This window comes from Lampris incognitus, chromosome 11 (assembly GCF_029633865.1).
Source record: "Lampris incognitus isolate fLamInc1 chromosome 11, fLamInc1.hap2, whole genome shotgun sequence".
Lineage (NCBI taxonomy): Eukaryota > Metazoa > Chordata > Actinopteri > Lampriformes > Lampridae > Lampris > Lampris incognitus.
This window is the reverse complement of record NC_079221.1, coordinates 50,990,968-51,004,956: the sequence shown is the minus strand read 5'-3', so window position 1 is coordinate 51,004,956 and position 13,989 is coordinate 50,990,968.

Sequence of the window (13,989 nt, the reverse complement as noted above, 5' to 3'; positions counted from 1 at the left end):
CAGGAAGCTACGTTGAGGCCATCACGCACTACGCTGACTAAGGGGGAGGGGGGGTGTCTTTCTGTCTCCAGCTCACTTTTCACTTTATCTTCCTTTTTCTGGTGTTTCCACTTTTCTGTCCTCGCGCTGTCGACTGCTCTTTTTCTCCTCCTCTCTTTCATTACCGTCACGTCTCTTTCTCACTTTGTGCCTTGCTGTCTCGGTCTTCACCCGCTCCCAGACTCACCTTGACCCCTCATCTTTGCTTGTGACCCTCCCAGCCTGGTGTAAAACAACCAAAAGTATCTGTATTTCATGGGGATGCACTTGTCATCACAGCCTTGACTAGAAGTGTTGCCTCTCTTGTCCTGCGGGGACCAAAAAGAAGAAGGTCTGTGTTAGTTAGTAGTGAGAAGTAGTGAAAAGGCTGGTGGATATGAGGCCTGCCAGTGTTGCGTTAGCCAAGCCATCATTACACAAGTCATAGTATTTGTATTGTTTCCCCCAACCATCGTTTATCAGTTAGATTATTTTTTTGCTGGAGGTGTTACTGAATCATCAGTAGGACACCTTCCTACCAAACTTCCAAGCCCTACGCCTCTGCTGCTGGTCATCCTTGGTAAACATCTTGAGGTCATCAATGTAGAACAAATGGGTCAGTTTGCCTTTCTGTGATTTGTACCCATAGCTGCTGTTGTTCAGTGGACTGCTGAGTGTTGCTAGTGCAAGGCAAAAGAGCAGTGGTGATAGTGAGTCCCCTTGGAAGATTCCACTTCTGATGTTGATCGGTCTCGATGTTAACGACCCCTCTGCATGATGGAGATTCAGGGTGGTCTTCCAGGTCTTCATGCTCTCCGTGATTAATTTGACAGTTGTTGGGCAGACTCTGTGGATCTTGAGGCTCTTCTCTATCCAGGAGTGTGGCATGCTGTCAAATGCCTTCCTGTAGTCAATCCAAGCTGCTGACAAGTTCTTTTCCTTCGATTTGACCTCTTGCAATATGGCTTTATTGAGGAGTAGCTAATATTATTATTATTATTATTATTATTATTACTATTAGTATTAGTATTGCTGTTATTATTATTATTATTATTGTAATTGTTATTATTATTATTAGTAGTAGTAGTAGTAGTAGTATTGCTGTTATTATTATTATTATTGTAATTGTTATTATTATTATTATTAGTAGTAGTAGTAGTATTGCTGTTATTATTATTATTGTAATTGTTATTATTATTATTATTAGTATTAGTATTGCTGTTATTGTAATTATTTTTATAATTATTATTATTATTAGTAGTATTGCTGTTATTATTATTATTATTATTATGAGAAAAAGCGATGCTTGTAAGACCAACGTTGACTAGTTCTTTTTTTTCGATTTGACCTCTTGCTATATGGCTTTATTGATGAGTAGCTATACTTCATCTTCGTCTTCTTGTTCTTCTTCTTCTTATTATTATTATGGACTGTGGGAGGAAACCGGAGCCTCCAGAGGAAACCCATGCAGACACGGGGAGAACATGCAAACTCCACACAGAGGACGACCCGGGACGACCCACCAAGGTTGGACTACCCCGGGGCTCGAACCCAGGACCTTTTTGCTGTGAGGCGACCGTGCTAACCACTGCGACACCGTGCCACCTATTATTGTTATTGACATTGTTATGATTGGTATTATTGTTGTTGTTGTTGTTGTTGCCATATAAACCGACTTACGGCAAGTTGCAGATTTTTTCTTTATATTTTTCTCAGGTTTTGCAGTAATGACCAAACAGCAGCAGGATAAACGGTTTGGATGATCGATGGGTGGATAGATGATGGATGGATGGGTGGATGTGTAGCCGGGTGGTAAATCTGTTAAATATGTTAAATGATTTTCCACTTAAATTTAGTATAGTTTAACTGTTAATATATGTAATTGTTACACTGTCAAGCCATGTAAAATGTCATTTGATGTATTTAAATTGCGAAGCAGATTGTGAGTGTATTTTTATAGTTTTGGTGGTCATTGCATGTTTTGACCAGTAAGTGGCAGTGTTGCGGACTTTTATTGTAACTCCGTGCAAGTCGTCCAAGTGCATCTTGGGTACTCTTTCTGCAAGTTATCCAAGTGCATCTTGGGTATTCTTTCTTTTTTTTCTTGTGTGAAGCACCTGAAGATTGCGGTGTGACGGTGCTCTGACTCCGTAGTAAGTAAGGGTAAATATCTTGTGAAATATACCTGTAACATTATTCCAAACAATATTGTATGTCGGTAATTTGACAAGATGGTTTGATTTAGACGCCACTGGAGTTGATGTTCGGTGATTTTGGGCGCGAGCCGTCGACCGCTGTTCGCCATTGCAGGCATGACAAGTTAATGTTGGCGTGCATAAAGCCACACCATGCCATTGTATTTGGGCAGTAAGGGAAATGTAAAGGTTTTATATGCATTTTAATTCTGTTTAAAGGTAACTGACAGAGTGAGAAGTTGCGCGATCTTCAGGAAGTTCCACATGTCTTTGTTAAACCCTGTTTAACATACATAGTCCACTGCCGTATTTTGCACCGTATGTTGTATTTTGTATTTATTATTTTCCTTTTAAAATCTTTTCTGTTAAACTTGCCACATCTGTGAACATTTATGAGCTGTTTGCTCGAAAGACACAGGAATTTAGGCACTCAGTAAAACGATCTGCATTCGAAGGTTCAAACAATAAAATTAAAGCTACAAGAACCCCGGAAGTAATTGTGTCCTGTGTGGTATCTAATTCCACGGGCTACATAATTTTGGTACCAGGAGTGGGGTGTAGCTAAAACCTTTTTTTTTAAAAAATTGGCAACAGAGTGGCTTATTTTTACTAAAAAAAAAAAAATACGGCAGTGGTGAAAATTGCTGGTGACGTCCGTTGGTGTTGAGTCTGAAGCCATCCTGCTGTGGAGGTGGTGACCAGCGAGAGACGACGTGGGGGGCTCTACGAGGTTCTGGTGCTTCCTGTTTCACACGACTCAGCCGTACCAGCGTGGAGGACTCCAGCGCTAACTTCAGCTACAAAGACCAAGATCCAGCAAGGCTCCAAGTTAAAGACTGTCCTTGTAGTATCCTTGAACCAGGTTTTGAACTAAATATCCTCATTTATACTGGACTGAGTAAAGATTAATATATCATTATGTCTAGTGATTCTGGTGATGAAGGGAGTTCACGTAATGATAATGGCCACACCTCAGGTGGCATAATGGGTATAGGTGAAGGTGCTACAAAAGAAATGCAGACCACCATGCAAGAGCTCGCCAGACTGCGAGATGAGCTCACCAGGTTAAATGGTGAAGCAAGGGCTCAGAGAGCAAGTGGTAACAGTGCACCCACACGTTCATACATCTACGTTCCAAGAGAACGCCAGATCCAAGCATTTAGTGGGGAGTGTGGTACAGACAGGAGATCTGTCGAAGAGTTTATTGAAGAGGTTGAAAGGGTTTTAAGATACAGAGAGCAAACAACAGAAGAACAATGTGACTATGTACTATCTCTATTGCGTGGCCCTGCATTGGAAGAGGTGCGACTATGCATGAGGGGTCAGTCAGTGGGGCCCAGTGATTTATACTCTTAGCTGAGCAATGCATTTGGGGAAAAGCGCAGTTCCACACAGCTTTTGCAGACCTTTTACAACCGTAACCAAACTGATGGAGAAGACCTCCGTGACTACTCCCATGCACTATCCCAGATTTTGAGCTCTGTAGTGAAACAGTCCACAGATGTAATACCTAATGAGAAAACTGCTCAGAGACCGGTTTATTGAGGGTTTAAGAGAAGCAGCACTCAGGCGTGAACTCAGGAAAATGGTTAGGGACAAACCAGAGAGCAGTCTTCTAGATGTGAGGAACGAGGCCCTCCTGTGGGAGATGGAGGACAGCAGGTCTCATCGTCCCAGGGTCATAAAGAGCAACCAAATTACATCAGAGGTTCCAGAAACCCAGTGCTCTACTATTAAAACAAACAATGACCAAGTTCCTGCAGTAAATGATGTTCGGAGAGCAGTAGCCCATCAGGAAAAACAGCTAGCAGAGTTAGGCAAAACACTCGCTGATCTAGCCTTTGCTGTAGGTGAACTGAGTAAGCGCAGCACTCAACAGACATTCCTAGAACCCAAGCCACGACCTAGACCCCAGCCAAAGTTCACACCAGATGGTCAGCCTATCTGTTTCAAGTGTAGAGGCATAGGTCACATTGCAAGAAAATGCTCACAGGCCAGAGGGGGTCAAGGGGACGCAATACCTAGTTCTTATGTAGTGCAGGAAAACTCGCACCCTCAGTTGTCATGAGCCACACAACTCGAGGGGAGGAAGCTGGCTCACCAAAAGAGACTCCAGACAGAAGCAGGTTCTTAGAGCGTGCAGTCGGAGAATGTAAAACTGTTGAGGTGAAACTACAAGGTGTTACAGTGTCCTGCTTACTTGACACTGGTAGCCAGGTCAGTACAATTTCTGAGAGTTTTTTCAGGGAACACCTGTCAGTGAAAGGCGAAGACATTCACCCGGCATTTGAGTGGTTAAAGATCACTGCAGCTAATGGATTAGACATACCCTATATGGGCTATGTGGAGCTTGATGTAGAAGCCATGGGTCTGACTATCCCAGAGCGAGGTTTTCTGATAGTTAAAGATTATGAACACTCTTCCTCTGTTCCAGGTCTAATAGGGATGAACATTGTCAAAAAATGCAGAGAGCTAGTACACACTGAGTTTGACACCACACTGCAGGAGAGGTTTGACTCAAACTGGAGAGAGGCGTTTAATCATCTTCATGCAGTACATGCAACAGACAGACTCTCTTTCGCTAGGGTAGCTGGTAAGGATGTAGTCCATATACCTGCTTCATCTGCTGCTACAGTTATGGCTAGGGGACTCAGGACCGTGAGTGAGGATGGTTCTTTTTTGTTGCTGGAGTCTGTGGGTGTCCCCGTTCCTGGAGGTTTGGTTGTTGTGCCTACTTTGGTTTCATCGGGCAATCACATTTTTCCAATCCGAGTCATGAACATGTCTGATGAAGATATCTGGCTAGGGCCACGGACTAGGCTAGGGGTTTTGACTCAGGTAGACTGTGTGAAAAGTGATGAGCTTTGTGAGGTACAGTTCCAGAGAATCTCAGCAGACACTGAACAAGTGAGTATCAGTGAACACCCCGAAACACCGACAGATGTGCAGGAAATTCTCGGCAAGCTCAATTTTTGTGGTAGCCCAGAACAGCAAGCACAGCTGACTTTGTTACTGGAGAAATACTCTTTTGTGTTTGCAACAGAAGATGAAGATCTAGGCCACACTGACAAAGTACAACATGAGATCCATCTGACAGATGACATACCTGTAACACAGCCATACAGACGAATCCCACCCACACAGTACAGTGAAGTCAGGGAACATATTGGCAAGCTGCTTAAAAAAGGGGTCATTCAAGAAAGCTCTAGTGCTTATGCTTCGCCCATAGTACTAGTGAGAAAGGCAGATGGTTGTCTGAGGCTATGTGTTGATTACAGGAAACTCAACTCAAAGACAAGACGTGATGCATTCCCGCTCCCGAGAATTGATGAGAGTTTTGATGCGCTGAGAGGGGCAAAGTTCTTTTCGACCATAGATCTGGCGAGCGGATACCACCAGGTAGCTATGCATGAGAGAGATCGGACTAAGACTGCATTTACTACACCGTTTGGTCTGTATGAGTACGTGATAATGCCTTTTGGTGTTTGTAACGGTCCAGCTACATTTCAGAGACTTATGCAAGTTACTATGAATGATCTCATTTTTCAGATACTCCTGGTCTACCTAGATGACATCTTGGTTTTTTCAGAGACATTTGAGCAGCATTTGGAGAGACTTGAGACTGTGTTTAAGAGACTGGCAGAGACGGGCCTTAAGGTGAAGTTGCAGAAGTGTGCTTTTCTACAACAGTCATTAAAGTTTTTGGGTCATCAGGTGTCAGCAGAAGGTATAGGAACTGACCCCTCCAAGGTCTCTGCTGTTAAGAACTGGAAGGTCCCAACCACTGCCAAAGAGCTGCAGTCGTTCTTGGGTTTCTGTAGTTACTACAGGAGATTCATTCGAGGCTTCTCACAGATTGCCGGGCCACTGCATGACCTAGTCAACAAATGTTCAGGTGTGAAAAAAAACAGGGGAAGTAGGTCACCAGTTTTGTAATATGTGGACACCAGAGTGTGACTTCCTTTGAGCAGTTAAAGGAAAAACTTACCTCTGCTCCCATTTTGGGTTTTGCTGACTTCACACAACCATTCGTAGTTGAGACAGATGCTAGTCAGCATGGATTAGGCGCTGTATTGTGTCAGCAGCAAGGTGACACCAGACGTGTCCTAGCATATGCTAGCCGCAGACTACGCCAGGCTGAGAAGAATGACCGAAATTATGGTAGCATGAAGTGGGAGTTGCTTGCCTTAAAATGGGCAGTTGCTGAAAAATTCAGGGGTTACTTGCTTGGTTCAAAGTTTGTTGTCCTGACTGATAACAATCCCCTCTGCCACCTCAAGACAGCCAAGTTAGGTGTTATATAGCAGAGGTGGGTAGCGCAACTGTCTGTTTTTGATTTCGAGGTTAAGTACCGTCCTGGTTGCAGTAATGCCGCCGCAGATGCTCTCTCTAGGCAGGAGTTTGCAGGGGAGCCTGAAACAGACCCTGACTCGGATTTTGACGACTGTATCACTGTGTGTAACCTGATTGAGCGAGGAACAGTTCTGGATCCTGGTCTTGTCTCTAGAGGTCTGGAGTGTTACAAAGTGAGACAGATCCATGCTGGGGAGTCGAGGTCTGGTGAGACAGGTACTAAACAGGGCAACACCCCCACACTGCCAGGTTATACCAGAGAGGAGCTGGTAGGTTTTCAGGCCGGTGACCCCACCCTAAAATAGTTTAGGGCATTTTGGGATCGGGAGAGGAGGCCATGTCCCAGAGAGAGAGCAGCCCTGTCTAGTCAAGTGAAAAGATTGTTGAAACAATGGAGATGCATACAAAAAAGAGAAGGATTGTTGTACAAGGTTATCACAGACCCACGTCATGGAGAAGTGTGGCAGTTACTCGTGCCTAGTTGTTTGAGGGACCAAGTTCTAGAAAATGTACATAACAACATGGGACATCAGGGCATAGAGCGCACTGTAAACTTGCTAAGAGGGAGGTGTTTTTGGGTAGGGCTATGCGAGGATGTTGAAAGCTGGGTTAAAAACTGCGAGCGGTGCATTTTGACCAAGATGCCTCAGCCAAAAATCCATGCTCCAGTTCAGGCATTCCTGGCCTCCCGACCTCTAGAAGTGGTGGCTGTTGATTTTACAGTGTTGGAGGCAGCTTCAGATGGCCGTGAAAATGTCCTTGTTGTGACCGATGTGTTTACAAAGTTCACACAAGCGTATGCTACCAAAGACCAGAAGGCTGACACTACAGCTAAAGTTTTGCTCAGGGAGTGGTTCATGAAATATGGGGTCCCAGAGAGACTGCACTCAGACCAAGGTCGAAATTTCGAGAGTGAAATTATAGCAGAGCTGTGCAAACTCTATGGGGTTAAAAAGACACGGACAACTCCCTACAGGCCACAGGGAAACGGTCAGTGTGAAAGATACAATCGCACACTCCATGACTTGTTAAGGACACTCCCACCAGAGAAAAAAAAGTGTTGGCCAGAGCATCTGTCTGAAGTAGTATATGCCTATAATCTCACTCCTCATTCCACCACAGGGTACTCGCCTTATTATTTGCTTTTCGGGGTACAGCCACATCTCCCAGTAGATGCTTTATTAGGGCGTGAGTGTGTGTCAGACAGGAAGCAGGATTGGTTGTCTGTTCATCAGGAGAGACTCAGACAGGCACACGAGAGAGCCAGAGAGTACTCAGAGCAGAAGGCAGCTGAGAGGATCTCACTGCAAAATGAGAAGGTGTATTGTCCTCCTGTGGACATTGGTCAGTTGGTTTTCCTATGTCACAGACCCCCAGGTAGACATAAGATTCAGGACACATGGACCTCAACAGTCCAGGGTACCACACACACCGTTGAACCTTTTGAGAGAGGTCCCATTAAAAGAGTTCATAGGTCAGAGTTGCGACCTTATGCAAAACCAGTTCCCAAACCAAGAACTAGAACTAGGTTACAGACCACTACACAGCCTGTAGCTGAGGATGAGCCTGAGTCACCTGAGACTGATTTTGTTATTGTTGAGGAAGTCATCCCTCGCCGGCTTGTGCAAGTACCTAACCTGCCTCTTGCAGCAGAAAGTGTTAGTTTACCTGTGACAGCACCCACAGATGAGAGTGACGGTGAAGGACCTGAGGAAGGTTAATCAGATATGAGAAATTGTGGCACAGAAACAGAATGTGTTAATGATGTGCATCCAGACGTTAGCGACAGTGACTTGCCCATTATTGAAAACAGGGACAGGCCTGCACCAACAGATGATGCTGGTGGAGCAGAACGTAGAACCTATGCACCTAAACCTGCCATTAGGAAAAGCAAGCGGGAAATGGCTGGATCTCATTCAAACCCATTTCATCTGCCAAAGTCAGCCTGTAATGCAGTCTCAGTCAGCACAGACATGGTCTCTAAGGTTTTGACAAGCCTGGGTGCTGCTCTCTTTGAAAAGGCCTTGCAGAGAGTATTTGAGTCAGTTCATGTTTCGTAGTCACCGAGGACGTTGACTATATTTGCAGGGGAGTATGTAGCCGGGTGGTAAATCTGTTAAATATGTTAAATGATTTTCCACTTAAATTTAGTATAGTTTAACTGTTAATATATGTAATTGTTACACTGTCAAGCCATGTAAAATGTCATTTTATGTATTTAAATTGTGAAGCAGATTGTGAGTGTATTTTTATAGTTTTGGTTGTCATTGCATGTTTTGACCAGTAAGTGGCAGTGTTGCGGACTTTTATTGTAACTCTGTGCAAGTTATCCAAGTGCATCTTGGGTATTATTTCTTTTTTTCTTGTGTGGAGCACCTGAAGATTGTGGTGTGACGGTGCTCTGACTCCGCAGTAAGTAGGGGTAAATATCTTGTGAAATATACCTGTAACATTATTCCAAACAATATTGTATGTCGGTAATTTGACAAGATGGTTTGATTTGGACGCTACTGGAGTTGATGTTCGGTGATTTTGGGCGCGAGCCGTCGACCACTGTTCGCCATTGCAGGCATGACAAGGTAATGTTGGCGTGCATAAAGCCACACCATGCCATTGTATTTGGGCAGTAAGGGAAATGTAAAGGTTCTATATGCATTTTAATTCTGTTTAAAGGTAACTGACAGAGTGAGAAGTTGCGCGGTCTTCAGGAAGTTCCACATGTCTTTGTTAAACCCTGTTTAACATACATAGTCCACTGCCGTATTTTGCACCATATGTTGTATTTTGTATTTATTATTTTCCTTTTAAAATCTTTTCTGTTAAACTTGCCACATCTGTGAACATTTATGAGCTGTTTGCTCGAAAGACACAGGAATTTATGCACTCAGTAAAACGATCTGCATTCGAAGGTTCAAACAATAAAATTAAAGCTACAAGAACCCCGGAAGTAATTGTGTCCTGTGTGGTATCTAATTCCACGGTCTACACGACATATTAAAGGCGACCCAAGTAATCCGACATCTCAAAAACCGCTTGATCAAAAAATCTGAAATTTGGTGTACTTATACTTGGACCCATTTGGCTACATTGTCTAAAGTGCTGATTAGCTTGATTACAAAAATGGCTGCCAAACAGCCAATCAAAATTCAGCAGCTAATATCTGCTAGTGTGAACGGCCAATCTTCATGAAATTTGATAGGCTTATTCTTTGTGGCACATAGAAGCCATGTACCAAATATGAAACAGATCGGACACATGGCGGCTGCAATACTGCTTGGACCCCATTAATCGCCGCTTGCGGCTATATTTATTATTATTATTATTATTATTAATATTATTGTTATTATTATTACCATTATTATTATTATTATTATTATTATTATTATTATTATTATTATTATTATTATTATTATTATGTTTAGTATTGTTGTTGTCATTGTTATATTATTATTATTAGTTCTATTATTATATTATTATCATTGTTGTTATAGAGCTTATGTCCCAGCTGGCAGATCAGTCACTGTGAAACAGAGGGAGGTTTTTGTACGGCTCTCTATCACCGTGTGAACACAGCCTGACTATTGATACTATGGAGACTCTGACAGTAGTAAACTGCTGTATCCTCAGCTTGGACTCCACCGATGGTCAGGGTGAAGTCAGTCCCAGACCCACTGCCACTAAACCTCGATGGAGTTCCAACATCTTGACCCCTTTAGTGGGCGAAACACCTCACCATATCCAAAACTCCATTGATTTCGAGGACAAGGTTCAAGGCGTAAAACTGGAACCGGATGAAACCATGGTATCCTACGACGTGACCTCTTTATTCACCTGCATCCCAACCATGAAGGCTTTGGAAACTGTGAGGCAACTTTTGCTACGTGACAACACCCTCCACAATAGGACCAACCTCAGCCCAGACCAGATTTGCCAACTACTGGACCTTTGCCTGAACACTACATATTTCCAATTCAGGGGCCAGTTTTACAGACAGAAACACGGCTGTGCAATGGGCTCACCGGTATCTCCCATTGTGGCCAACTTATATATGGAAGAGGTAGAACACAGGGCACTGAACTTCTTCAGAGGAACACCTCCGAGCCACTGGTTCAGATATTTGGACGACACATGGGTCAAAATCCAAACATAAGAGGTGTAAGCGTTTACCAAACACATCAACTCAGTGGACAAGAACATTAACTTCACAAGGGAAGACGTAAAGTACAACAGTTTGCCCTTCTTGGACTGTGACGTCCACATTGGGGAAGACAGGAGCCTCCACATTGGGGTTTACAGGAAACCTACACACACAGAACAATATCTACTTTTCGACTCACACCACCCTCTGGAACACAAACTGAGCGTCATCAGAACTCTGCAACACAGAGCTGATAATGTGCCCAGCAGCACTCAGGCCCAACGGGAAGAACACAAACACCTGAGGGAAGCTTTAAAAACCTGCGGCTACCCCAGTTGGACCTTTATGAAAACATAACACGTTCCAGAAAGACCAACCAGGTGAGCGATGAGGAGAAGAGGAACACAAGGAATAACATAGTCATCCCGTATGTTTCTGGGGTCTCCAAGAAACTCAGGAGAATGTTTAACAAACACCGCATCCCGGTATACTTCAAACCCAGCAACACACTCCGACAAAGACTGGTTCATCCCAAAGACCGGGTACCACACACCCGGAAAAGCAATCTGGTGTATGCTGTACAATGCAATGAGGATTGCACTGACCTATACATAGGAGAAACCAAACAACCACTACACAAACGGATGGCCCAACAGAGAAGGCCAAACTCCTCAAGACAAGACTCAGCAGTCTATCTACACCTAAAGGAGAAGACACACTCCTTCCAGGACAGCAACATACACATTTTGGACAGGGAAGATAGATGGTTTGAAAGAGGGGTGAAGGAAGCCATCTATGTGAAACTGGAAAAACCATCCCTCAACAGAGAAGGAGGTCTGCCACACCACCTACCTCCCACTTACAATACTGTCCTTTCATCTCTACCCAGGAGACTCAAGAAGCCTTAGCCTCCAAGAACAACAGTCGCTCACTAACGGCTCCAAACGACTCATGACCACTGAATGGAGCACTAACGAAGTCAAAACTAACACCTCCAACGACCGTCGCTGCTTAACATCGGATCACAGAGAGCCATTGACATCAATAGCTCTGATAACGACTCCAAAGAGGATAAATATCTGAGTTTCATCACCAGCCAGTCAGACTAGCTTGGTCTAGTCAGAAAGGCACGAACTGATGAAGCCTCTTGGATGAGAGGCGAAACGTCTTCACGGATATGTACCAAATCCAGCTGCACTCGATTCAATTCCTTTGGACAACCATGACCTGGATGAATGAGAACATTCACAGACTTCCTGTAGTGTGGTATTCTAACACAGGTAGAAGGTTTTCTCTGCAGCATTGTGAGGATGTTTTGGGGACGCTGTTGAGGTAGCAGATTATATAATTTTATTTTATGAAACATTACCACAGTGTCTCAAAATAAAGGAATAACATTCTCACTGCAACATTCATAAAATGTTTGAGGATGCTATTGAGGCTGAGATGATGGAACATTTCCTATAACATGTTCCTGTCATGTGATATAATAACAAGGTCTCGGTCAAGGTCACATTTATTTTTAGAGCAACTCAACACCAAGCCAGGTTTGTGCCAAAGTGCTTTACAACCATCAGAATTGAGCAACAGTAATCATAAAACATAAGTACATACGTACACACATGCATCATCATCATCATCGGCAGTCACTCGAAGCGAGTAGGACTGTCCTCTCAACTGGTTTGTCTACTTGTGGGTCTTCAGATGTTTACAGAGGCAGATCTGCGATCCACATACTTTGGTGCAGTGTGGACAGGGGAAAGTGGTTGGTGGTTGGTGGTGGTGGTTGAGTCTTGTTCTCTGTCTCCTTGTGGTGCTGTGGTTTATTCTCTGCAGCACAGTGGAGCTCCATTTCATGACATGCAGCTACCTCCTGCACGGATTTCTGCCAGGAGCATCTATCCAGTGCAATGTCTTCCCAGGTGCTCGATGTGATGGTGAATTTCTTCAGACTGGGCTTGATATTGCCCTTGAAACGTTTTTTTTCTTTTGCCTGCCGGGAGCTCACTGACCTTCCTTCAGCTGGGGTACAGGATCTCTTTGGGGAGACGTGTGTTGGACATGCGGATGACACGGCCTGTCCATCAGAGTTGGTGCTGCATTATTGTGCTGGTGATGCTAGTCATGTTGGCTTCTTCCAGAACACTGATGTTGGTGCGTCTGTCCTTCCAGCTGATCCTCAGCATCTTTCATAAGGATCTTTGGCGGTATTGTTCCAGGACTCTCAGGTGCCTGCTGTAGGTGGTCCATGACTCTGCTTCATACAGCAGGGTGGGGGGAACCACCCCTCTGTAGACCAGGAGTTTTGTTTGGGCCTTTAGGTCTCGGTCTTCAAAGACTCTTACTGAGTCTGGCATAAGCACCACTGACACAACTCAGGAGATGGTTGACCTCAGACTCGATGTCAGTTTATGAGGAGAGAAGGCTGCCGAAGTAGGAGAAGTGATCAATGTCTTCAATAAACACATGCATACGTATCTCTTTTAAAAGAGTTGTGAGTACACATTTTAATGCAAGCACAAAAACATATACTACACTATGCACTTATGTGTTCCGGATGTGCTGGAAAGTCCGAAATTTCAACTTCTTACTGGAGAACTGGGGTCGTCTGGTCCTTTAAGTTGAAGTGTGAAACTCAGAGCGTTTATTTTCAGTCTGTAGGTCACCAAGATGCACTTATTAGAGCTCAGCAAGTCTGTATAGCATAATAGTACACAGCATTATTCACAATGTCTTCTCTTAAATACATATAACTTTGATTTTCAACATTGAATGGTCTCAAACTTTATGAAAAATAAAAACTGTGTATCAAATGGCCAAACACAAGTTTGAAACATTAATTTACAACACAGCTGATACATTTATTTGGTAATGGGCCAGTTTACATTGCCAAATATTACTGACATAATGCCAGCCATATTAACGTCAGTCTCTTGTGGGTGTCCATATTTGTCCCCTGTTAATTCCAGTCTGGCCACTGGGAGGTGCAGCACTTCTTTGTGTGTCCAACCAGCTAGAATTTCTGACGTCAGACATCAAGTGGAACACAACTTAACTGTTTCAACACAGTTTAAAACAAAAAAGTACCATGATGCAACAGCACATGTGTCCATGCCCCTGTCTTAGACTTAGACTGACTTAGACTTAGACTGAAATGGATGATCCGCAGTGACGACCCCTAACAGGAGCTGCCGAAAGTAGTAGCAGTAGTATTAGTAGCAGTAGAAGTAATAGTAGTAGAAGTAGTAGTAGTAGCAGTAGTGGTAGTAGTAGTAGTAGTAGTAG